Consider the following 25,728-nt stretch of genomic DNA (forward strand, 5'->3'; position numbering starts at 1 on the left):
TTCACAGATCAGAATATGGTACCTGCCGGCGGGGTCCACCACCTCCCCTATAAGATGAAATGGCACTGTGTTTTTTATTAACGTGATTACTCCTGCCTTTTTTTTGGGAGATGAGGATGAGAAAGAGTGTAGAAAGTCCCTGCGGGTGAAGTTTGGATGATTACCTTTTTTAAATTTCGATTCCTGAATGCAGACGACGTCTGCATGTGAATGCTTAATTTCTTTCCACAATGTCTACCTCTTCCATGGGCTGTTAAGCCCTCTGACATTGTAGGACATACACTTTAGTTGCATTGTTCGAAGTGTCAAAGGAGCTGTAGGAACACCAATAAAAAAAACAAAAAAGGTTTAACAATCAGAAACAAATGGATTTGGCAAATACAATACAATATAACTGGTATGAGCAAGAAATTCAAGACTGGGTCTTTTCCCTGAGGAAGTCTCGACCTGTTGGGGGAAAAATTCGTGAAAAAGAAGAAAGCTCTCCATTTTTACCCCATGGTTATTGAGACGATAGCCCTGAATTTTCCGAAGTCTCTTTAGTTCTTTAAAGTCAGATCAGGAATGAGAGTTGAATAATGCCATACCTTCCTCCAAGGTGTTAATCACTACGAATTTATCTCTATGGTTGAACATCAGTTTAGTGGGGAATCCCCATCTGTACTGGATATTTTTTCCTCTTAAAATGTCTGTTAAAGGCTTGAAAGATCTACGAGTGTCCAGAGTATGTTTTGAGAGATCTGTAAATATTTTTAGTTGGTGATAAGGTTCCGGGAGCGAACCCTTGGTTTTGACGTAATTCTGTATCTTTTCTTTGGTGCCAAAAAAATGTAATCGAAGGATCGTATCTCTTGGTTTGTCTGCTTTGATGCCTTGGAGTTTAGGGAGTCTATGGATTTTGTCAATGCATAGATCTAGAGCATTGAGGTTTGGTATTGTTTTTTTGAAAATAATTTTGACAAATTCTGGTAGTTCTGATTGGCTTACTTCTTCTGGAATACCCCTGATTTTCAAATTATTTCTCCGACTCCTGTCCTCTAAATCTGCCATTTTGGTTCTGAGATCGTTAATTTCTTTTTTTAAAACTATATTTTGGCTGGTTAGTGATTCTGTCCCATTTTCAAGGTCAATTATTTTGGATTCATAGATTTCCAGTTTATGGGTAAAACCTCTGCAGACCTCCTCGAAAGAGGCATTATGTTTAGCAAAGCCCGAGTTTAGTTTTTCGTCAATCAGTGAGGTTATTTTTTGAAAGAATATTTCTTCGTGGCTCATTTTTGGAGTCTTTTGTTCAGATTCTGGTCGGTCTTTTTTATTTTTATTTTCTGAGTCCGAATTTCTCTCCTCTTCTGGAGCACTTCTCTTGGTCGAGACAGAAGTATCCATCAGCTGACTCGATGCTGAGGAGGCAGCTGTCGCAGAGGGTGAGTTTTTGCTCCTAGTAATTGGGGTGGTATTTTGAGAAGTGGATTTAGCACTGTTTGATTGCGTTGTTATTTTATGAGTTTTGTAGTCATCAGCTTTTTGGGGAGATCTGAACTTAATTGGACTCAACAGGGTGGGAATATCTGTATTTGATCTGGAGTAAGATGCAGAGGCTTTCCTTTGGCTTTGTAGTGGTTTTTTATTTTCAAACTTTTGTTCCATTTGGGAATTATGATATATAAGCAAGTTATTTAGAAAGAGTCCCCTAATTTGAGTGGACCAATTCCCGGCTTTAAATAAGTAAGGCGGCAAGAGGGACACCTTCCGTGTATCTTCTCTGTTGTCACAGAGAAATATTTATTTATCCACCAGGTGGAGCTGTGGCACTGATAGGAGTCACTAGGTCAGACTTTGTTATGGGTACTATGTACTTTAAAGATTTATTCTCTGTACCAATCCACAGAGTCTGCTTTACATTCCACAGCGTTGCTCCCTGTCCCTCAATAAATGGCGATTTCCCCTACAGCATTTCCCGTCCACTTTATGCAAAACGCGCGCTCTGCAGGCTATACTTCTACAGCCTGACTCCCGGTTCCTTGAACATTGGAGTGTATATATTACCCTTTGTGATGTTCCACAGCAGGCTTCCCGCTTAAACAGTAACCCCGTCTCCCTCTCAAATATTAGTGCTGGGATGGTAATTTACTAAGCATAGATCATATCAAGTTCCACAATATTGGCTCCCGCTGGTCAGTCTAGGGTACAACCCCTTCTTTACACTTGCTGAGCGCTAGAGTCTATGGAGGATTCCCGTTACCGGTCTTACCTTGTGCCCCTACTTGCAGGGAGGGCACTGACGCTGCTGAGGGGTCTGTAGCGGTCTGGAGCGCTGTTCACTGAAAACAGTGCGGCTCCCTCTCTTGTCTTTTGCCACAGTCCGCAGCTCTCGTTTACTGGCACCTCTATGTGTCCAGCTGCACTGTCCTCCGGTAGATATGTGTGTAAACGCCTGCACAGCGGTGTCCTCAGCGATGATCCGGGTAAGGCTCAGGAGCGGTCGCCGTCAGTCTCGGGTCCTCACTGCGTCTGCGTTTGGCAATGTAGCAGCGTGTAAGAGCAGGAGCCCCGGCTATGAATCAGGCGGCACTTAAGCTACTGCCGCCTCTCCAGAAAGCTTCTCCGCAGCTGCGGTCTCAAAATTTTAGATCCCCACGCTTCCTCAGCTGGCAGGCGGTGGTCCTCTTGATAACCGGGGGAGGACAGTCAATATCCTAGCAGCCGCCACTGTCTTCTGCTGTGAGTCACAGCGTTGCTCCGGCAAATGGATGCCGGTGATTGTTATAATCCCTCAGGGGGAAGGCAGAAGTCTCTTCCTGGGGTTAGTTAAAGATGTTTGTGTCGGAGAGTATCTCTCACAAAAGTCTGGTGAGGCTCTGGAGTTTGTCTTCCATGTTCACAGGGTAATCTTAATCTCTTGAGATGTAGTAGCCGGGATCCAAAATGGCAGCGTGACCATGAGAGGCCACCAGCTCAAAGTTCAAATCTTCTTATCTCAAGTTCTCCTTTACCTAGAGATCTGGTTTTGGTCTCAATTTAAGCCCTGAGTGTTAGGCTTTTGGTAAGAGGCAGAATCTTGGCAGGTGTTGGGTCTCAAAGTCGCTTTTGACGCTTTTTGTTGGGGTCTCTGTGAGAGCTTAAGACTCTTGCTTCCTCATGTGGCAGAAGCCAGGCCACGCCCCCAAGCACACACTATGTTACATGGTATATCACTGTGCAAGTCAGCCTTCTTGACCCACCAGAATCCACACTTAAATCCACAAGCCAAATCTACAGACAAAAAGTCAATTCCACCAGGCCTGTTAAGACATAGCCATCTGGGCAATTAAGATATACTCTGGTTTCTTCACATTGCTTCCCCATCTTATTTAACCAGACGTGTTAGGCTTCCGATCATCCTTCTCTACTTGTCGGGACAGTCCGTTAGCATGTCTTTAAACAGAGACACGAATGTAAGAGGTCTCACCTTTATGAGAACAAAACTTTGTATCATCCAGTTTCCTCAAAGTATATTCCATGTAGTCCTTGTGAACAAACTCCACAATTTCTGTGCCATCCTTGTGCACATCAGCATAGCAGACATCTCCAGCTTTTCTCATATGATCTTTTAGATCCTGCCAACTTCCCGAGGGGGAAAGCTCTGAGACGAGGACTCTGTATTCAGTTCGCTGAGAAAGTAACCGGTTCCTCCAGCGGAGTCCTCCGTAACCTTCCCCTGGTCTCCTTCGTGACCTGGCAAACTCCACACGTAAACAACGAGAACAAAACTTGTAACCATTGCTTCCACTCACGGCATTTTCTGCCTCCTGTGGATCCTGGAAGGTGATGAAGGCGAATGATGGAGCCCTGCATCCCCCATGATTCTTCAGCTCGATGGAATGGATCCTCCCATACTGATGGAACAACTCCTCCAGCTTCTTCTCTTGTACATTGGCCGGTAAATTGCCCACAAAAATACGCACTTTTCGCAAGCGGTGACCCCCAGTCCTGGAGAAGGCCCCTTGGCAGTCTGGTAAATGGCGTTCTGGTGGTACAATATCTGGGCTGGTTAGGGTTATGGAAGACCCAGTGTTCCAAGGTCCCTGGGTCTCGATATCACTGACCTTGACTGGCTGACAGTGGCTATGGAGGTTGGCTGGTGTAGAGTGGTCAAACTGCCATATAGTGTGAACAGGGTATATCACTTCATCCTTTGTTGGTGTTTCCCGGGGGTAGTGACCCTCAGACCCCAGTGGCTTGTCTTGGCAGACATTGACTGGATTTACTGGCAGAGGGGCTCCAGGCATGGGGCCCTGGCCCTGGAAGCAGTCTTTGGCAATATGTCCAAGGCGCCCGCATGTATAGCAGCGCCGTGGGTTGAGCAACTCACGGGTGCTGCTTGTAACCCTTTGGCCTGGTGGTCGGATAAATCCTTGGTTGAAGGGTCGTCTTGGATCAGTTGGCATATCGTTTCTCCAGCGGGGTCGGTTGGCAGTAAACTCGTCAGCCCATCGGGCTGCTTGATATGGGGTGTCGGGCTTCCGGTCGGCTACCCACTCTTGAATTTCTGGGGACATCTTCTCCATAAGTTGCTCAAGCACAATCACATCCCGAATGGCAGCAGCAGAGTGGGCAGCCCTACCATCAAGCCAACGGTTGCAGTGTCTCCGGAGTTGACTGCCAAATTCTACATAGGAGACCCCCTGGCGAGACAATGTCCAGAACTTCGTGCGATATCTCTTGGGTGTAATGGTAAAAAGTGCCAGCAGGGTGTCCATAATAATTTCATAATCCTGGCAGTATTGAGGCCCAAGTGACCGGGCAGCATCCTGTGCCTGACCAGTCAAACTAGTCCACAGGTATTTAGCCCAATCAGCTATGGGCACCTGTTCATCGACTTTGGTGTTTGACTCATTAAACACTGGCACATCTCTGTAGCGGAGCTGCATTCCTTGTTGGGGAAGTACCATGGGGGTAGGGTTCAATGTTGGCTGTAGGGGTACTGGAACTCCCAAGACTGATTCCATAACACAAGCTCTTTCACCAATTGAGGCTCCAGGTCCCAATGCAACCAACAACTCCTGGATTCGGGCTGCAGGTGACTGGGTAGATCCCAGACTGGCACAGGGTCCTCGTTCTGGCAATTCCTCTGGGTCCATTTCAGCAGAGTTTTCATCATCCTCCACAATGTTCTGGGTATCCCAACGAACTAATTCCTTGATTAAATCTGAACGAGTGTTCATGGTCCGGTATTCAATACGTCGTAGCTGGCACAGCTCCTGTAGTTGTCATTTCTTGTTATGGCTATACATCCACTCCAGTCCTGTTCCCGAGGCCGAGTTGGTGGGGTTGGACATGGTGCAGTCTGAAACCTACTGTGTATGCCTCATCAATGGTCTGCTGGGTCTGTCTGTATGCCTCCCTGGTTGTGAAGCCCTGGACGGTGTCTACGAACACCAGTCCCCTGCAGCTCCCGTGGTTCTGCCGGGCTGAGTAGTATCCCTCCGCTGCCACCAAGTGTGGAGAAACGGGGTCAGTGGGTGCTCTCGTCCGCTGGGCCGGCTGTCTTTAGAATGACTGCATGGACCAGGGCTCATACCACTGAACACCCGCTCTACCTCCCCGTCGGCAACATACTACACAGACAACACGGTTAGGGTAAAACAGTATGGCAATACATTATTGAACCACAACACCCAGTAGCAAACAGAACAATTCCAGCAATTTCCCCAAGATGGTGCACATTACAAGGTCTCTCCCCTCTGCTGACTCACCGAGATGCTAGTTGATGTTATGTTAGGAGCTCCCAGGGTCGCTATTCCATCTGTGATAACACACACAGAGAGTAGGTCACGACAAGCGTAGGGAGATAACCGTGAGCAGTCCTGTGTTCTTTCAGCCGGGTCTGACATACCCTCAGCTGGGATCCTGAACAGTTTCTTGTCCATTAAGTGTTTAGCAGAATGTCCGGCTAGTAGCTCTATGTGATGAGATGAGACACCGTCTCTCTGTCCCAGGGTCTTTTATACCCATGGCAGGTAAGCTATTGTTAGAATTACCCAGTATCCTTCAGTACACCCTCACCCTTTCCCTATCTACAATCAAGTCAACAAACTGATCCCAGAATATAAACAAACATCAGATAAGCACACACTATGTTACATGGTATATCATTGTGCAAGTCAGCTCCAATTTTTGGTGTTGTATATTTGGTAGGAGCTCCATAGGGTATTTACTCATAATTGTCCTGGTATGGATGATCGTGATGTTATTATAGATTATGAATTCTGTACTTGAGATTGTGTTTCTGATTTTCGGCTTTGCCCGCAGTTGAGCAAAGCATACTGCGAACGCGCGAGGTCACATTTCAATGCGCACGCTTGAAATCTGCACGCGATCTGCGATCTTCACAGCAAAAAATGTGTACAGCAAGCTGAGGAGAAGTGGAGTGACAGAACAGAGGCAACGCCCATCGGACTGGACCAAACAGATTAACATGCAGCACAGGACAAATGAAAAAGGTTTTTATAGGTGATACATGGGGAGTCAGGGGGTTTCAGAACTAGTTGTGGAACACATAGCTGACACTCAATTAAATTATATTTTACTTAACTCCGAGCTTTCCTTTGTCCCCCACATCCGATCACTGGCTCGCTCTTGTTACCTGCACCTCAAAAACATTTCTAGAATTCGACCTTTTCTTACTTTTGACTCCACAAAAACTTTTAATGTTTCTCTTATTCATTCTCGTCTCGACTATTGTAACTCTCTTCTAATCGGTCTCCTTCTTACCAAACTCTCCCCCCTCCAATTTGTCCTGAATGCTGCTGCCAGGATCATATTCCTCGCCAATCGTTACACCGATGCCTCTACCTTGTGCCAGTCATTACATTGGCTACCCATCCACTCCAGAATTCAGTATAAACTTATTACCCTCACCCACAAAGCCCTCCATGGCTCAGCACCACCCTACATCTCCTCCCTTGTTTCAGTATACCATCCTACCAGCGCCCTCCGTTCTGCTGATGACCTGAGGTTAGCATCAACAATAATCAGAACCTCCCACTCCCGTCTCCAAGACTATACACGTGCTGCGCCAATTCTTTGGAACGCACTTCCCAGGTCAATACGATTAGTCCCCAATCCCCACAATTTTAAGCGTGCCCGGAAAACTCATTAATTCAGACTGGCCTATCACCTCAACACATTAACCTAATATATCCCTGTGTGGCAGAGCCAAAAGTTTTACCATAACCAGGTTCCCTGCATCATGTTCCCACATGCTTTATGCATCCATTAACCCTCTGTGTCTGAACTGTTACACACTTAACATTATGGCTGGTCCAAACAATCAGGGCAATTGTTACCAACCACCTTTCATGTCTTTCCTCATAGATTGTAAGCTTGTGAGCAGGGCCCTGATTCCTCTTGGTATCTGTTATGATCTATGTGATTATTGTTATGCTGTAATGTCTATCGTCTGTACAAGTCCCCTCTGAAATGTAAAGTGCTGCAGAATATGTCGGCACTATAGAAATAAAATTTATTATTATATTTTTACCTAGTAGGCCAAAAAAGTGGTGACATGCTCCCTTTAAGATTCCAGAAAACACCCATCCCTCGGCTTCAGTTTATTAAAAAAATAAAATAAAATAGTAAACAGAGCATAACAGCATTCCCAGGTCCAGCTTTCAGTCTATGCTGTTGACAGTCTACGTCACATTGACAGCTCTGTAGCCAATAACAGCTATGCCCAAGTTGGCGGCACAAACTCTTCAAGGCCACGGAGCTCACTGATTGACTGCAGCACTATTAATGTGGCATCAGCACTGCAGACAATAGCAGACACTGGGAACAGCAGTGACGACTCAGCACTGGACCTGGTAGGGTGAGTAAAGAAAGGTTTGCTTTTTAAAAAAGAAACAGCTGCCAGGGATATTGGTTTTCCAAAACTGGAAAGCTCCTTTAATGGTTTAACCATAGGAAAGGACATTAGGACATGAGAATAGGATTGATGGAGGTCTGATTTCTGACACAGCTACTTATCCAGCACAGCACTATTTATCCATACACGCAGCTATAGAGCCTAGGAAGTGAGAAGAAACCTGCTATAACTACTACTGTAGGCTACATGGTTGAGCCTCCACCTTCAAAAAGTAGATATTTCACCTAAATGTCCAAACTCACACATATGAAATCTCAAAATCAGGATTATTTTAGAGAAACTGTCAGTCATCTGTCTCGTCACCCTGACTGAGTTTGGAAATGTAGCTTCTAAGGAAACTGACATGATGTAGTCTTTACAGGACTAGATTTCGTGATAGAATAGATCCTCTCCAGCAAATGACGGCGGATATTTGTATTTTACAGCAATCAGGCAACCACCACAAATGGAGCAATTTATAGGCCATGCTTTCCTTTAACCACAACTTTGTTTCTCTTGATACACCGCTGTTCCAACCACGCTACTTTTGTCTCTGAAGCATCGTGTTTTAAATCTTAATTATTTTTTTTTTTTTGATGGTTATCATTTTTTTAACTTCTTTTTCAGTTTTACTATATTTAATCTTCTAGGTCAGTGTCCACCACTAACCACCAACTAATTTCCATTGTAACTCTGCATACCTATATATGCTAAATAAGGGCTGACTGCAAAGTGACCAATTCTATCTAAAAAGGTGAATTATCTGATGACGGAGAAAAATAAAAAAAAAATCAATTTTCTGGAGAGTATGGATTTTTGAAAAACTCAAGTAGAATTTAATTCCACTCTAATAAACTTGTCCATCTCTAAGGGCCATACCATTACTTCCAGGACTGTTTTTATTGGATCTTCTTCAAACCAGTTTGACCAGCACATCTTGAAAATCCAAACTGCTTTGACATTTTTGCTTGGGAGACGTCTCGCTGATCAGTATAACCACCTTATGTCTTCTTGCTTGTGCTCAGCCTTGCGATGGTGTGTGAACTGTGATATGAAACTATCTTCCACAACCTAACCTTTGTAGAAAAAAATTGTCTCTTCCTCACCCAGTTTTGCTTCTGTTTCAATTAACGATTGTGTCTCAAACTACAAATTAAAATTTGTAATCATTATCACCTATTTAATGGAGATGAGCGAGCACTAAAATGCTCTGGTGTTCATTGCTCGACCCGAGCAATTCCTAATACTAGCATGCTCATTTCGTGTAACGAGTACAGTGGGAGTCAATGGAAAAGATGAGACTTTTCCAGACAGACCCTACAAAGAGGTGAAAATGTTGAAATGGATAGGAAAAGTGCTGAATGGAAGGAGAACAGCATTGGGGGGACACCTGAAAGCATCTCTGACTCCCAGATCGCTGCTGAGAACAATGGGGTCACACTTTTACTACACTGTAAGGACAGACAATAAAAACTAAAAAAATATTTTTTCCTTTATAATGACTTGTATATAAGGCAAAATTTTAAAAGGATTTAAAAAAAATATAATTTTTTTTGAAAACTTAAATTGATTTTTTAATTAAAAAATATTTCACCTTAATTTTTGACAGAAGCAAGAACTGCCAAAAATAAGGGAGAGAATCAGATACATCATTTATTAGACATAAAGGAGGGCCTCATACATATTCTGTTCATATTGTCATGTATTGGTCTCCTAGACTCATAAAGGCTATGCACTTGGAGGGTTACATACCAAGGAAATGTCCTCCAGACTGCGGAATAGTCTACGGGTGAGAAATATAACACGGATAAGGGTATGTGCCTACGCTGAATAAATTTTCGGCACCATTTCTGCATCTCTTGGCAGGAAAAACATAGCTTCAAAAACTGAGTTTTTGGTGCATTTTTGCTGCTTTTTTGCCTTGCATCTTTGGTTGATTTGAATGAAGTCAATGGTGAATAATGCAGGGAAAAAACACACAGAGAATTGACACACTGCAGATTATTTTCTGACACCAATTTGCAAGTCAAAAATACTTAACACGTGCATGACACTTCATGTTTCTCATTCACTTTGCTGGTATCAGGTTTTGTTTCAGGTTTTGTCACAAATTCGCGCCGAAAAAACACACCAAAAACACGCTAAATCTGCAACGAGTGCACACAACTAGTGTTGAGCGATACCGTCCGATATACAGAAATATCGGATCGGATTGGATCGGCCCGATACCCAAAAAAGTATCGGTATCGCCAATTCCGATACCGGAAGTCCCATTCAAGTCAATGGGACAGAATTATCGGAATTAAAAAAACCCCTTTCTTTCCTTGTACATCCAGTTCGGGAGGGGGGAAGAGTGTGGGCGGTGCGTGGGTGGACACTGTGCGTGTCTGTGTGTGCGGGCGGGGTCTGTACGGGCCTGATGGGGGTCTGTGCGGGCCTTCCGGTGGTCTGTGTGGGCCTCTTGGGGATCTGTAAGGGCCTGATGGGGGTCTGTGCGGGCCTTCCGGCGGTCTGTGCGGACCTCATGGGGGTCTGTACGGGCTTGCCTGGGGTCTGTGCCGGCTGCCGGGGGTCTGTGTAGACTGCCGATGGTCTGTGCGGGCCTCTCGGGGGTCTGTACGGGCCTGCCGAGGGTCTGTGCCGGCTGCCGGGGCTCTGTATAGACTGCCGGTGGTCTGTGCAGGCCTGCTGGGGGTTGTGTGTATGTGTAGGCATCGTCCGATGGGACTACAAGTCCCATCGGGCTATGCCTGCTACAATGACAGTGATTGACACATTAGCCAATGATGGGACAGTAGTAGTCCCATCATCCGGCTAATGTGTTGAATGTAAAAAAAAAACATACTACATACATACTACATATATACAACATTCATACAACATACATACATACTACATACTACATGCATACTTCATATATACTGCAATCATACATGCATACTACATACTACATGCATACTTCATATATACTACATTTATACAGCATACAGATATACTACATACTTCATATATACTACATTCATACAACATACATACATACTAATACTACATGCATACTTCATATATACTGCATTCATACAACATACATGCATACTACATACTACATGCATACTTCATATATACTACATTCATACAACATACAGATATACTACATACTACATATATATAACATTCATACATACTACATACATACTTCATATATACTACATTCATACAACATACATACATACTACATACTTCATGTATACTACATTCATACAACATACATACATACTACATATATACTACATTCATACAGCATACATACATACTACATAATACATACATACTACATACTGTATATACTACATTCACACAACATAGATACATACTGCATACATACTACATATATGCAACATTCATACAACATACATACATACATACTACATACTACATACATACTTAATATATACTACATTCATACAACATACATACATACTACATATATACTACATTCATACAACATACATACATGCATACATGCATACTACATACATACTACATATATCCTACATTCATACAACATACATACATACATAGTACATACTACATACATACAACATACATACAACATGCTACAGACATACAACATACATACAACACACATACTACATACAATTCATTCATACAATGCATATATAATACATATATACTACATTCATACAGCATACTACATACATACATCATACATACAACATGCTACAGACATCCTACATACATACTACATACAATACATTCATACATTCATACAATACATACATACTACATATATACTACATTCATGCAACATACTACATACATACAACATACATACAACATGCTACAGACATACAACATACATACTACATGCATGCTACATACAACATACATACTACATACAATACATTCATACAATACATACATACTACATATATACTACATTCATACAACATAATTACAACATCCTACAGACATACAACATACATACTACATACTACATACATACTACATACATACTGCATACAATACATTCATACAATACATACATATAGACATACAGTACATATAACATAGAGTACATACTCACCATTACTTGTCACTTTGTTCCCCGAAGCCAGTGTCATCTATGAAAAAAATTAGAAAATAACAAACAAACGATATACTCCCTGAACCGCAGAAATCCACGAGGGTCCCACGCCGATTTCCCGTGGAGAACAGCAGCATCAGCTGATGCGACCACTCTCCAGGGGGCTACAGGAATCCAATGACGGGAGGTAGGTATCCTTCCGCACTGTATTCCTCCGCCACTGTAAAAAAATAGTAGTATGTAGTATGTTTGTAGTATGTACAGTATGTATGTATGTTGTATGAATGTAGTATATATGTAGTATGTATGTATTGTATGAATGTATTGTATGTAGTATGTATGCAGTATGTATGTAGCATGTATGTAGTATGTATGTTGTATGTCTGTAGCATGTTGTATGTATGTAGTATGTATGTATGTAGTATGAATGTAGTATATATGTAGTATGTATGTATTGTATGAATGTATGAATGTATTGTATGCAGTATATATGCAGTATGTATGTAGTATGTATGTAGTATGTATGTATGTATGTTGTATGTCTGTAGCATGTTGTATGTATGTAGTATGTATGTTGTATGAATGTTGTATATATGTAGCATGTATGCATTGTATGAATGTACGAATGTATTGTATGTAGTATGTATGTATGTCTGTAGCATGTTGTATGTATGTAGTAAGTATGTAGTATGTAGTATGTATGTATGTATGTTGTATGAATGTAGTATATATGTATGTAGTATGTATGTTGTATGAATGTAGTATATATGTAGTATGTATGTAGTATGTATGTATGTTGTATGTATGAAGGCTTAGCGCCGAAACGCGCGTCGGGACCGGGTAGCTATCCCAGGAGACCAGGAGAGGTTGTATATTATAATTATTTATTCACCTTTTTTCACAATTTTTTTCACATTGGTTCTCTTTTCCTGGTCGGAAGGCATCCGTTACTTTATGGTGACACATTTTCTGTCTCTCCTTTTGATATTATATGGATGCTCTGCATAGGCATACTGTGACATACACTGGTTTATTGTGGTAGTGCTTTACACGTTATGTATAAGGTTACACACTGTGGTTGTTTTAATTTAGATTGCATGGCAATTATATGTTCTGTATTATTATTATTATCATTATTATAAACAACAACACTGTAATTTTGTTATTATTATCACAATTTTTTATTTCTAATTAATTTTATTTTTTCATACACATTGTATGTTCTATATCTGGGTGGCATGACCCTTTTGTAATAATGTTTCAGTATACGAATATTACATCTATTTTTATGGAATGTTTTTATTAATAATTTTATTAATTATTTGATATAATAATAAATAATATTTTTAGGACTTATGGTCGCTTGTGGTTCTGGTGTTGCTTTTTTATTTCAATCACGACTGTCCTATAATTAGTCCAATACTGGTCAGCAATATATTATTATATATTATTGTTTATTAATATTTGATATTATTATAAATATATAAAAAAAAAATTTTCTGACTCTCCTTATCCTTCTCTTTGTGTGATTATTTGTGAGCTGTAATTCTCCATTTCTAGTCACCTTCATTTTAGATGCAATGCATTTCTCATTTGCTGTGTTCTGTTGCGAACTTAATTTTTGCTTTGTAAGGATCTGAGATGTGAATTCGGTCTCCTATTGGCCAGCTCCTAGTCACATGGTCAATAGGAGGAGCTGTTTTTCCAGGCAAGTCTAGAATGTTCTTTAGTCTGAGGGATGCCTTCAGGGAGAGCAGAACACATGTGGAGGAGGTTTTACCTCAAGCTCTCCTGCAGGCGTAAAAGCCTAAGTTCCCTCTAACCTGTACAGACATCATTCTATTTCTGACAGGATTCACCACATGTAAAGTATTGCTGACAGGATTCACCTCATTTAAAGTATTGCTGACAGGATTCACCACATTTAAAGTATTGCTGACAGGATTCACCACATCTAAAGAATTGCTGACAGGATTCACCACATCTAAAGTCTTTATGACAGGATTCACCACAGTTTCTACATTCACATATAAGTACTTGTGCACGTGCTGTGACACACTGTTGAGATAACCCCAAGTACAGGTCTGTAACCTCTAATTGCTGCATCTACCTCCCTCTGTAAAATACCAAAAGACACTGTCCAGTGCTCTTAAAGCTCCAGACCCCAATCACATCTCAGCATCTAAGTGTGAACTGCAATTGCCGTGGACTACCCATGAGAGACTGTTCCTTATTTGTTCCAAGTTATTATTCCTGTTCCTGCTGAAGTAAAAGCAACTGTTATCCCCGAGACCAGTGTGTGTGATAATTCTTTCGGCTGCGGACACCGTGTGAGGGTGGATAGCAGGGAATGTTCGGCCTGGTCATTACATAGATATCAGCATATTCTTCTTGGTTTGCTAAAAATAGTTGTCTGGGTAATTAAGCTATAATCTGGTTTCTTCACACTCCCCTTCAGTGCTGCCATTCCCCACCATCATGTTCTTGTGGCTGTGGCTGCTCTAAATTTGTGCATCACTTATCAGCATGTCCTCCTGTCCATCTTGGATAGAGATGGGCGGATACCTGGTGATTCGGGTCAGGTGGATTCGGCCGCAGTTACAAAAAGGTCACGTTAAAGTACCAGAACAGTACCCGGACACGAATCCAAAATCGGACCCAATTCCCTTGAATGGGGGTCCGACCATCCTGTGTTTACCATGCTGTCATGTGCATGACAGTGTGGCAAACAATGCTTCTGATTGGCAGTAAAATCATCACCATTGGTCAGATAGCTGTGGTTCACATGCTGTCAAAAAAGACAGCATTAGCACACAGCTGTGATTAGAGGTATAAAGCTTACCTCCAGTCACTGGTGTCAGCTGATGGAACTACTGCTCCTTCAGCTGATGCCTGCTGTTGCTAATAACAGCGAGAGCAGGCTGCAGCTGATGGGAGTATTCATCAGCCAGCTTCTGTTCTGTAAATAAAGAATTTTAAAAAATGTCGTGGGTTCCCCTGTATTTTTGATTTTTTTAATAACCAGCCAGGCAAAACTCACAGCTGGTGGCTGCAACTCTCAGCTGTCAGCTTCAGTAAGGCTGGTTATTAAGTATAGAGGGGTCCCCATTCCGATTTTTTAGATTATTTAAATAAATAATTGAAAAAAACGGCATGGGATCCTCCACATTGTTGACAACCAGACAAGCTAAAGTAGATAGTTGGGGCTGGTATTCTCATGCTGGTAAGAGGCCATGGATATTCCCCCCAGCCCAAAAATAGCAGCCTGCAGCCACCCAGAAAAGATACATCTATTAGATGCACCAATTCTGGCGCTTTGCCTGGTTTTTCCCACTTCACCTTATTCGGCAGCAAGTGTAGTTCATATTTAGGGGGTTGATGTCACCTTTGTATTGTCCAGTGACATCAAGCCCATGGCTTAGTAATGGAGAAGTGTCTATAAGACATCTGTCCATTACTAATCCTATAGTTGTATTGTGAATAAAGACACAGCCAGAATAAAGTCTTCTATTTAAAATAAAACAAAACACACTTTTCCATTTGTATTTAAAAATAACACAGTTATACTCACCCATTCCATTGACACCCTCGTCTCTTGTAATAAAACAAGTGAGTGCAGCATCAGTGACTAGCGATTAATTATTTATTTACAACACAGGCACTGGCTGATGAATTCTCCCATCAGCTGCTGCCTGCTTCTGCTGTTATTAGCGGCAGCAGGCATAGGCTGATGGGAGCAGTAGTCCCATCAGCCGACACAAGTGACCGAAAGTAAACTTTATACCTCCAATCCGATGGTGGAGTTTACTGCACCATAATGTAATAGAAAGAAAGCAAAAGTTTATTGATTCTTGTTTTTTTATGCTGCTTTCATGTTACAGTGAATATTCTGTTGAGTTAATCCATTAGGATATTAGTGTCATCACTGCAGTGCATGGCCATGCACTGAGCATGCAGGAATAAATGCCATCACCTCTTGCTTGCTGAGAGTTTGCTATGTGTGCATAGTGCCTGTGAAGCAAAGTGTCCTGCCATACTTATGCAGAGATCCAGATCCTCACATTTGTCTCCAGAGGCTGTCATTTCAGCCAGCTTCTGAGCATGCTCCTGGAATGAGCTCCCATTGGAGTTCAGGAGTCAGGTGCTCAGGTCTTGCTCCTGATTCTATTGGCTTAGCTCAGGGCTCTGGAGATTTGTGGAAGGTCCCGTACGCTATAAAAAGTGCGCATGGCCGCTATGCCATGCGCTAGTATTTTCATACTGCTGCTGTATGTATGGTGATGGATGCTTGGACTGGTGGCTGACATATTATGAAACCCCTTCCCTCTGATATTACGACTGTGTGAGTGATTGGGCAGCCGCCAGTAGCAGCGCTAGCGTCAGCGCGCTCCAGCTATTTCTGTCTCAGCAGCTAGCGTCCTGCATCGCGCCAGCGATATTGCGGTGTCTCCGCTGAAGCTCCGTTCTCACCACGCTGCATTTGCAGTTCCTCGAGCGTTCGCAGTTGCGACGTCTCGCACCTCTCTCTCACGGTAGGTCTAGACGGAGTTGTCCTGACGTCTAAGGCTACTCCTGTGACTATTTATACCGTGTCTGCTCCGCTGGAGTCTGTGACATAGAACAGACTCAGCGGTTTTGTATGCTTTAAGCGTGCAGCTCTGTGATGTTAACAGAGCTTGCTTTGGTGCACTGGGTGCAGTGAACCCCGCGCACATTACTGCTACAGTGCTCTGCCTCTCTAGCAGCGGTCATATCACCTGCCGCACGGTGGACCCCGGGCGGCGAACACGTTTATTTATATTTTTTTAAGCGTGTTCCGCCGCCGTAACACAAAGCATCACATCTTAGGAAAAAGTAGGATTGGAAAACGAAGGCATTCAGTCCCTTGAGTAGACATCATTGATGACGTCCTATTTTAGACTTTACAATGCACATGAAAGGGTGAAATTCCTCAGATTTTGTGTCTGTACACCAATTCGAATAGTGGGGTATAGACTATTCATGAACTTCAATAGAAGAGTAGGGTCTGTACACAAACTCTCATGGAGGTGTAGCTACTGTTCACGATCTCCAATGGAAAGGTTGAGTCTGTAAACAAATCCCAATAGTAAAGGCTGTTCACGATCTCAACTGGAAGGTCTGGGTCTGTACACAATACCAATAGAATAGTAGAAGCTGTTCACAATCTATAATGGAAGAGTTAAGTCTGTAAACAAGTTTGAATCGTGTGCACTTTCATAAATGGAATGGTTGAGTTTACTCATAAACTTCATCACATTTACATCTTCAGAACCAATATCTTTCAATCTCCAAGAAGAGAAAACCACATATGAGCCTTTACAGGTGTAGTTTGCACGTAATAACTTATGTCTGGTTCATCCAGTGATTTATACGAAGGTATAACTATGCCTTTATCATATATACAGTAACTATGCTTTGGTAATAGCTATCTGCCACTAATTGTCCACCCAACAGTTAACTACATCGATTGTAGAAATGATGATGAGCCCTGGAGCAGAGGCGTAGCTAAGGATTTGGTTCAGGGGGGTGAAATTTCTGAGTGGGCCCCTAACCAGAGAACCTCAACAGATGACCGCGCTGTTGCCAAAAATAATCTATATATAAAAAGACAAATATTGATATTACCGCCATATGGTCAGAGGTAAATAATACCAGTCCTACAGAACATATATTAGATTACAGCAGAGTTACAGATAGTGTCTTACCGCTGACGTACTTTCTGAAGGAACCGTTCACTTTTCACGTCTTTTCCATCTGGCCGAGACAGACATGACGACTCCTCCAGCCAGGACTCGGCTGCAGAGAATACAAGAAAGACACATTTCACTTCTCATATTTTCAGCACTGTCACCAATTGGACTATTCTCATCCTGCACAAACTGCTCATCCTGCTGATACCGCAATACTGAGCCGCTGCCATATGTGTCCCTATTACTGCACCTGATACCCCAATACTGTGCCGCTGCTGCCGTATGTGTCCCTATTACTGCACCTGATACCTCAATACTGAGCCGCTGCTGCCGTATGTGTCCCTGTTACTGCACCTACTGTGTGGTTCTGTGTGACCTCGAAATTTTAAAGCAACCCTCTACAATATAGTGATGCTGGGTGCAAGTGCCCTAGAAAACGTGCCCACATTTTGTCACCTAGAATGTGCCCCTTTGACAGTCACAGTAAACCAAGTTCCCCTATATTAAGTGCCCACTTTACATTCAGTAATGTCCCAAGTCTCCCCCTGTACAGCTCCCCTATACACAGTATGATGCTCTCTTATACACAATGTAATGCCCCCTCTCTGTATGATGGCCCCGTCACTATAATCCCCACACTGTATGATGGCCCCCTAGATAGCATCCATATAGCACAGTGGTCTCCAACCTTTCTGACCTTGAGAGCCACATTCAGCTTAGACAGAGGGGCGCGAGCCACATTCAGCAGAGAGAGGGTCGTGAGCCACATCCAGCTCCCATCTCCTTCAAAGTAGTGTCAACCAAAGACCCCATTACAGGTATAATAATAGCCAAAGCTTTTCCACAGAAATCACTCCAAAGCAGTACACTGAGATCCTGGGTTCCCACAATCCCCCCAGTGCAGATTCTCCCATCAAGGACTCCCAACACACTGTCAAATCCAGCTTTGCGCACCTCCTTTAACAGGTAGTACCATCCTCCAGCGTACCATACCGAAAACATCTCTAAACCCTTAAGACCAGTAAATGTGCATCCAGATCTGCTCTTCTGTGCAGGGCTACTAACGTAAATCACTATTTTGAGATGTGTTCTTCATACCTGTTTGCTAGATCTGGAGCTAATGCACCAAGCTGGCAGACAGTCGCGAGCCACAATTCATGGGACTGCGAGTCACATATGGCTCCCGAGCTACAGGTTGGGGACCTCTGATATAGCATAATACACCAGGTAGTCCTCAATATAGTATAATGCACTCCCCATAGGCAGAGTCTATAGTATAATGTACCCCCATAGGCAGAGTCTAAAGTATAATGTACCCCCATAGGCAGCCTCTGTACCCCCATAGGCAGCCTCTGTATTATAATGCACCCCTATAGTCAGCCTCTGTATTATAATGCACCCCCATAGTCAGCCTCTGTATTATAATGCACCCCTATAGTCAGCCTCTGTATTATAATGCATCCCCATAGGCAGCCTCTGTATTATAATGCACCCCCATAGGCAGCCTCTGTATTATAATGCACCCCCATAGGCAGCCTCTGTATTATAATGCATCCCCATAGGCAGCCTCTGTATTATAATGCACCCCCCATAGGCAGCCTCTGTATTATAATGCACCCCCATAGTCAGCCTCTGTATTATAATGCACCCCCATAGTCAGCCTCTGTATTATAATGCACCCCCCATAGGCAGCCTATGTATTATAATACACCCCCATAGGCAGCCTATGTATTATAATACACCCCCATAGGCAGCCTCTGTATTATAATGCACCCCCATAGGCAGCCTCTGTATTATAATGCATCCCCATAGGCAGCCTCTGTATTGTAATGCACCCCCCATAGGCAGCCTCTGTATTATAATGCACCCCCATAGTCAGCCTCTGTATTATAATGCACCCCCATAGGCAGCCTCTGTATTATAATGCACCACCATAGTCAGCCTCTGTATTATAATACACCCCCATAGGCAGCCTCTGTATTATAATGCACCCCTATAGTCAGCCTCTGTATTATAATGCATCCCCATAGGCAGCCTCTGTATTATAATGCATCCCCATAGGCAGCCTCTGTATTATAATGCACCCCCCATAGGCAGCCTCTGTATTATAATGCATCCCCATAGGCAGCCTCTGTATTATAATGCACCCCCCATAGGCAGCCTCTGTATTATAATGCATCCCCATAGGCAGCCTCTGTATTATAATGCACCCCCCATAGGCAGCCTCTGTATTATAATGCACCCCCATAGTCAGCTTCTGTATTATAATGCACCCCCATAGTCAGCCTCTGTATTATAATGCACCCCCCATAGGCAGCCTATGTATTATAATACACCCCCATAGGCAGCCTCTGTATTATAATGCATCCCCATAGGCAGCCTCTGTATTATAATGCACCCCCCATAGGCAGCCTCTGTATTATAATGCACCCCCATAGTCAGCCTCTGTATTATAATGCACCCCCATAGGCAGCCTCTGTATTATAATGCACCCCCATAGTCAGCCTCTGTATTATAATACACCCCCATAGGCAGCCTCTGTATTATAATGCACCCCTATAGTCAGCCTCTGTATTATAATGCATCCCCATAGGCAGCCTCTGTATTATAATGCACTCCCATAGGCAGCCTCTGTATTATAATGCACCCCCATAGGCAGCCTCTGTATTATAATGCATCCCCATAGGCAGCCTCTATCTATCTTATAACGCACCCCCATAGTCAGCCTCTGTACCCCCATAGTAAGCCTCTGTACCCCCATAGGCAGCCGTCTCTGTACCATCATAGGCAACCTCTGTATTATAATGTACCCCCATAGTCAGCCTCTGTACCCCCATAGACAGCCTCTCTACCCCCACAGACAGCCTCTGTACCCCCCATAGTCGGCCTCTGTACCCCCACAGACAGCCTCTCTACCCCCACAGACAGCCTCTGTACCACCATAGACAGCCTCTGTATTATAATGTACCCCCATAGTCAGCCTCTGTACCCCCACAGACAGCCTCTCTACCCCCACAGACAGCCTCTGTACCACCATAGACAGCCTCTGTACCACCATAGACAGCCTCTGTATTATAATGTACCCCCATAGTCAGCCTCTGTACCCCCATCGTCAGCCTCTGTACCTCCACAGGCAGCCTCTCTACCCCCATAGGAAGCCTCTGTACCCCCATAGGCAGCCTCAATGTACCCCCATAGTCAGCCTCTGTACCCCCCATAGTCAGCCTCTGTACCACGATAGACAGCCTCTGTACCACCATAGACAGCCTCTGTACCACCATAGGCAGTCTCTGAACCACCATAGGCAGTCTCTGTATTATAATGTACCCCCATAGTCAGCCTCTGTACCCTAATAGGCAGCCTCTGTACCCCCATAGGCAGCCTCTGTACCCCCATAGACAGCTTATTATAATGCAGCCTGTTACAAAAATAAATAAATCCAGTACTCACCACTCTTCCTCCTGGCTCCTGCGCTGCTCCCTGCTCTCCCGCTCATCTCCTGACAGCGGGCGCTGGGCAGTGATGTCACCACGCCTGCTGTGAGGGAGAGGGGGATGATGGGAGCTCTCTCAGCACTGCGGTGATGGTCAGCTGTATGGGCTAGATGCCGATACAGCGGACCCTGCAATGACGGGCGGGGGCCCACTGCTGGTACCAGACCCACCCGCCTGCTCAGGGGCCCCATAGCGGCTGGGCGGCAGAGCAGGGAGATCGATTCTTCCTGCACTGCCACACATGATTGTAATTGTATCGGCGCGCTGCGTACGCTGATAAGTAGTGTAGCTCTGGGGGGCACCCTCAGAGCGCGGGGCCTGGGGCGACCGCCCCCTCTGCCCCCCGGTAGCTACGCTACTGCCCTGGAGTAAACACTAGAGGGAAAGTTGCAGCAGATTTAGCCTAAAATAGCTCCTGCCAACTTTTTTAGTGTAAAAAATATATTCAACTTCCCTACCCTCAAAACTATAGGCTGTCTAAACTATAACTAACCACATCATTTGCTCACTGACTGACAAGACGAAAGCCCTGTGCTCATGGTTCAGCACGATAACACTAGAGTTCATTCATCATGACTTCTCTGCTATCACGCAACCATTTCGACAGAGCATGAACTCTATAAATGAGAAAATACACATGACCTTCGCAGGACGGACTGGTAGACATTTGTGTTATGCACCTCTTACAAAGGTACTCACTGAGGTTGGTCACCACTCACCACATGAGCCAGTGTTTTCTCGAGTGGGAATTTCTGGCCACTATGGTATTTGAAGGACAGATGTAGGAAGCATCAGGCCGCTGGAACTGAGCATCAACGGAAGGAAGATTTGGTTGATCGCTGAGGGTAACTATTGGTATGTTATTTATTTTTATGTTATTTGCACTTTATTTTTTGCCTTCCCCAAAACTTTAAAAAGACACAACTTTTTTCATAATTAATTAGCAAAAAAATTCAAAAATTTGTGAAAAAGTAAAATTTAATGTGTGTGGCCATTTTCTGTGTGACGAGCTGTGGTTTTCAATGGTACCTTTTGAGGTACACAAAATGTTTTGATTGCTTTTATAGCACTTTTTGTGGGAGGTGAAATAATAAAATGGAAATTTTGGGATTTCAATCCATTTTTTCTTTTTGCCATCTAAATTATGGTTGAATATTTTTATATAGATCAGATTTTTAAGGATGCAACAATAAAGACATATTTTTTTAAATCATTTTTGCGATGGGAAAAGCAATTTATTTAAGCTTCAAGTTTCATCACCAGGTGCTACATGAAATGTGGGGTGTAACTGGGCACACTAACAGCATAGGTATTGAGCAGCGATACCAAGCACAACCTTTGGATATTTGTGGTGCTGTTTCTGGTAGAGCACAGGTTTTTTTTTTAATAATGGACAACCCCTTTAATTTTGATTTAGATACATTTTTATGAAAATTATATGACAGATATTACTATGTTGCAAAATCCAGTAAACAACATATACAGCGCTGGCAAAAATTAAGAGACCACTGCACAGTTTTATAAAAATCAGCTTCTCTCCATGTCTGACAGCCATTCCATTCCAGTGTCAGTTGAATTCCAACCAAAGTACACCTCATTCTACTTAATGTGCTTCTGATTAGGTGATCACCTGAACCAAATCATATTTAACGAAGGAAAATATAAAAAAAATCCCTGCTGTGGTGTTCACAATTCTCTTGCAATAGGACAAGCTGGATGGCAAAACAAGTGCTAGTAATATCCCAAAAGTAATAGGCATGAAAAAATAACTTTTAACCATGCCAAATGAGTTGAAAAGAAAAGTCTTGAGTAGAGTTGAGCGATACTGTCCGATACTTCAAAATATCGGATCGGAATGGATCGGCCGATCTTTAAAAAAAGTATCGGTATCGCCGATGCCGATACCGGAAGTCCCATTCAAGTCTATGAGACTTCCAGTATCGGAATTGGAAAAACCCTTTCCTGCCCTTGTACAGCCTCTCGGGGGTCTGTACGGGCCTTCCGGGGGGTCTCTGCCGGCCTGCCGGGGGTCTGTGCCGGCCTGCCGGTGGGCTGTGCAGACTGCCCGGGGTCTGTACCGGCCTGCCGGGGGGCTGTGCCGGCCTGCCGGTGGTCTGTGCACCCTGTGGGGGTCTGTACCGGCCTGCCGGGGGGCTGTGCCGGCCTGCCGGGGGGCTGTGCTGATGTCCGGAGGTCTGTGCAGGCATCGTCCGATGGGACTACAAGTCCCATCGGGTGATGCCTGCTACCATGACAGTGATTGACACATTAGCCAATGATGGGACAGTACTAGTCCCATCATCCGGCTAATGTGTTAAATGTAAAAAAAAAATACTACATACATACATACTACATGCATGCTACATACATACTACATGCTACATACATAGTACATATATACTACATGCATGCTACATACATACTACATGCTACATACATACTACATATATACTACATGCATGCTACATACATACTACATGCTACATACATGCTACATACATACTACATACATACTACATGCATGCTACATACATACTGCATGCATGCTACATACATACTACATGCTACATACATACTACATACATACTACATGCATGCTACATACATACTACATGCTACATACATACTACATATATACTACATGCATGCTACATACATACTACATGCTACATACATACTACATACATACTACATATATACTACATGCATGCTACATACATACTACATACATACTACATGCATGCTACATACATACTACATGCTACATATATACTACATGCATGCTACATACATACTACATATATACTACATGCATGCTACATACATACTACATATATACTACATGCATGCTACATACATACTACATGCTACATACATACTACATGCTACATACATACTACATATATACTACATGCATGCTACATACATACTACTTACATACTACGTACATACTACATATATACTACATACATACTACATGCTACATACATACTACATGCATGCTACATACATACTACATGCTACATACATACTACATACATGCTACATACATACTACATACATGCTACATACATACTACATACATACTACATGCATGCTACATACAATACATTCATACAATACATACATAGACATACAGTACATATAACATAGAGTAACATACTTACCAATACTTGTCACATTGTTCCCCGAAGCCATTGTCTTCTACGGAATAAATATTAAAATAACAAACCACAAAAATACTCACCCATGATCCGAAGCAGTCCACGAGTGTGTCCCACAACGATCTTGGGTAGAGAACTGCAGCATCAGCTGATGCTGCCGCTCTCTACGGGCTGCAGGAATCCAATGACGGAAGGTAGGTATCCTTCCGCACTGTATTCCTCCGCCACTTAAAAAAAAAAAGTCCCTAGTCTCACTTTATGGTAAAAGCTGTGTGGGAATTTCTGTACTGTATGTCTATGTATGTATTGTATGAATGTATTGTATGTAGCATGCATGTAGTATGTATGTAGTATGTATGTAGCATGTATGTAGTATGTATGTAGCATGTAGTATATATGTAGCATGTATGCAGTATGTATGTAGCATGTAGTATGTATGTAGTATATATGTAGTATGTATGTAGTATGTATGTAGCATGTAGTATGTATGTAGCATGCATGTAGTATATATGTAGTATGTATGTAGCATGTAGTATGTATGTAGCATGCATGTAGTATGTATGTAGTATATATGTGGTATGTATGTAGCATGTAGTATGTATGTAGCATGCATGTAGTATGTATGTAGTATGTATGTAGCATGTAGTATGTATGTAGCATGCATGTAGTATATATGTAGTATGTATGTAGCATGTAGTATGTATGTAGCATGCATGTAGTATGTATGTAGTATGTATGTAGTATGTATGTAGCATGTAGTATGTATGTAGTATGTATGTAGTATGTATGTAGCATGTAGTATGTATGTAGCATGCATGTAGTATGTATGTAGTATATATGTGGTATGTATGTAGCATGTAGTATGTATGCAGCATGCATGTAGTATGTATGTAGTATGTATGTAGTATGTATGTAGCATGTAGTATGTATGTAGCATGCATGTAGTATATATGTAGTATGTATGTAGTATGTATGTAGCATGTAGTATGAATGTAGCATGCATGTAGTATGTATGTAGTATGTATGTAGCATGTAGTATGTATGTAGCATGCATGTAGTATGTATGTAGTATGTATGTAGCATGTAGTATGTATGTAGCATGCATGTAGTATATATGTGGTATGTATGTAGCATGTAGTATGTATGTAGCATGCATGTAGTATGTATGTAGTATTTTTTTTTTTTTTTTTAACATTTAACACATTAGCCGGATGATGGGACTACTACTGTCCCATCATTGGCTAATGTGTCAATCACTGTCATGGTAGCAGGCATCGCCAGATGGGACTTGTAGTCCCATCGGACGATGCCTGCACAGACCCCCAGACATCAGCACAGCCCCCCGGCAGGCCGGCACAGCCCCCCGGCA

At 42.8% G+C, this 25,728-nt stretch overlaps 1 long non-coding RNA gene across 1 annotated transcript in view; it reads right to left on the bottom strand.

Moving 5' to 3' along the window:
• LOC141051673 (uncharacterized) overlaps positions 1-21,416 on the bottom strand; it is a 30,734-nt gene extending 9,318 nt beyond the window's left edge. The window contains exons 1-2 of the long non-coding RNA XR_012220673.1: positions 21,152-21,416; positions 17,717-17,807 (exon numbers count right to left, since the gene is read on the bottom strand). This is a non-coding gene — a long non-coding RNA (uncharacterized lncRNA). The remainder of the gene's footprint in view (positions 1-17,716; positions 17,808-21,151) is intronic.
• Positions 21,417-25,728: the final 4,312 nt, after the last annotated feature.

Source organism: Dendrobates tinctorius, unplaced genomic scaffold (genome assembly GCF_039654945.1).
Source record: "Dendrobates tinctorius isolate UK_male_01 unplaced genomic scaffold, ASM3965494v1 ptg000158l, whole genome shotgun sequence".
NCBI classification, from domain to species: domain Eukaryota; kingdom Metazoa; phylum Chordata; class Amphibia; order Anura; family Dendrobatidae; genus Dendrobates; species Dendrobates tinctorius.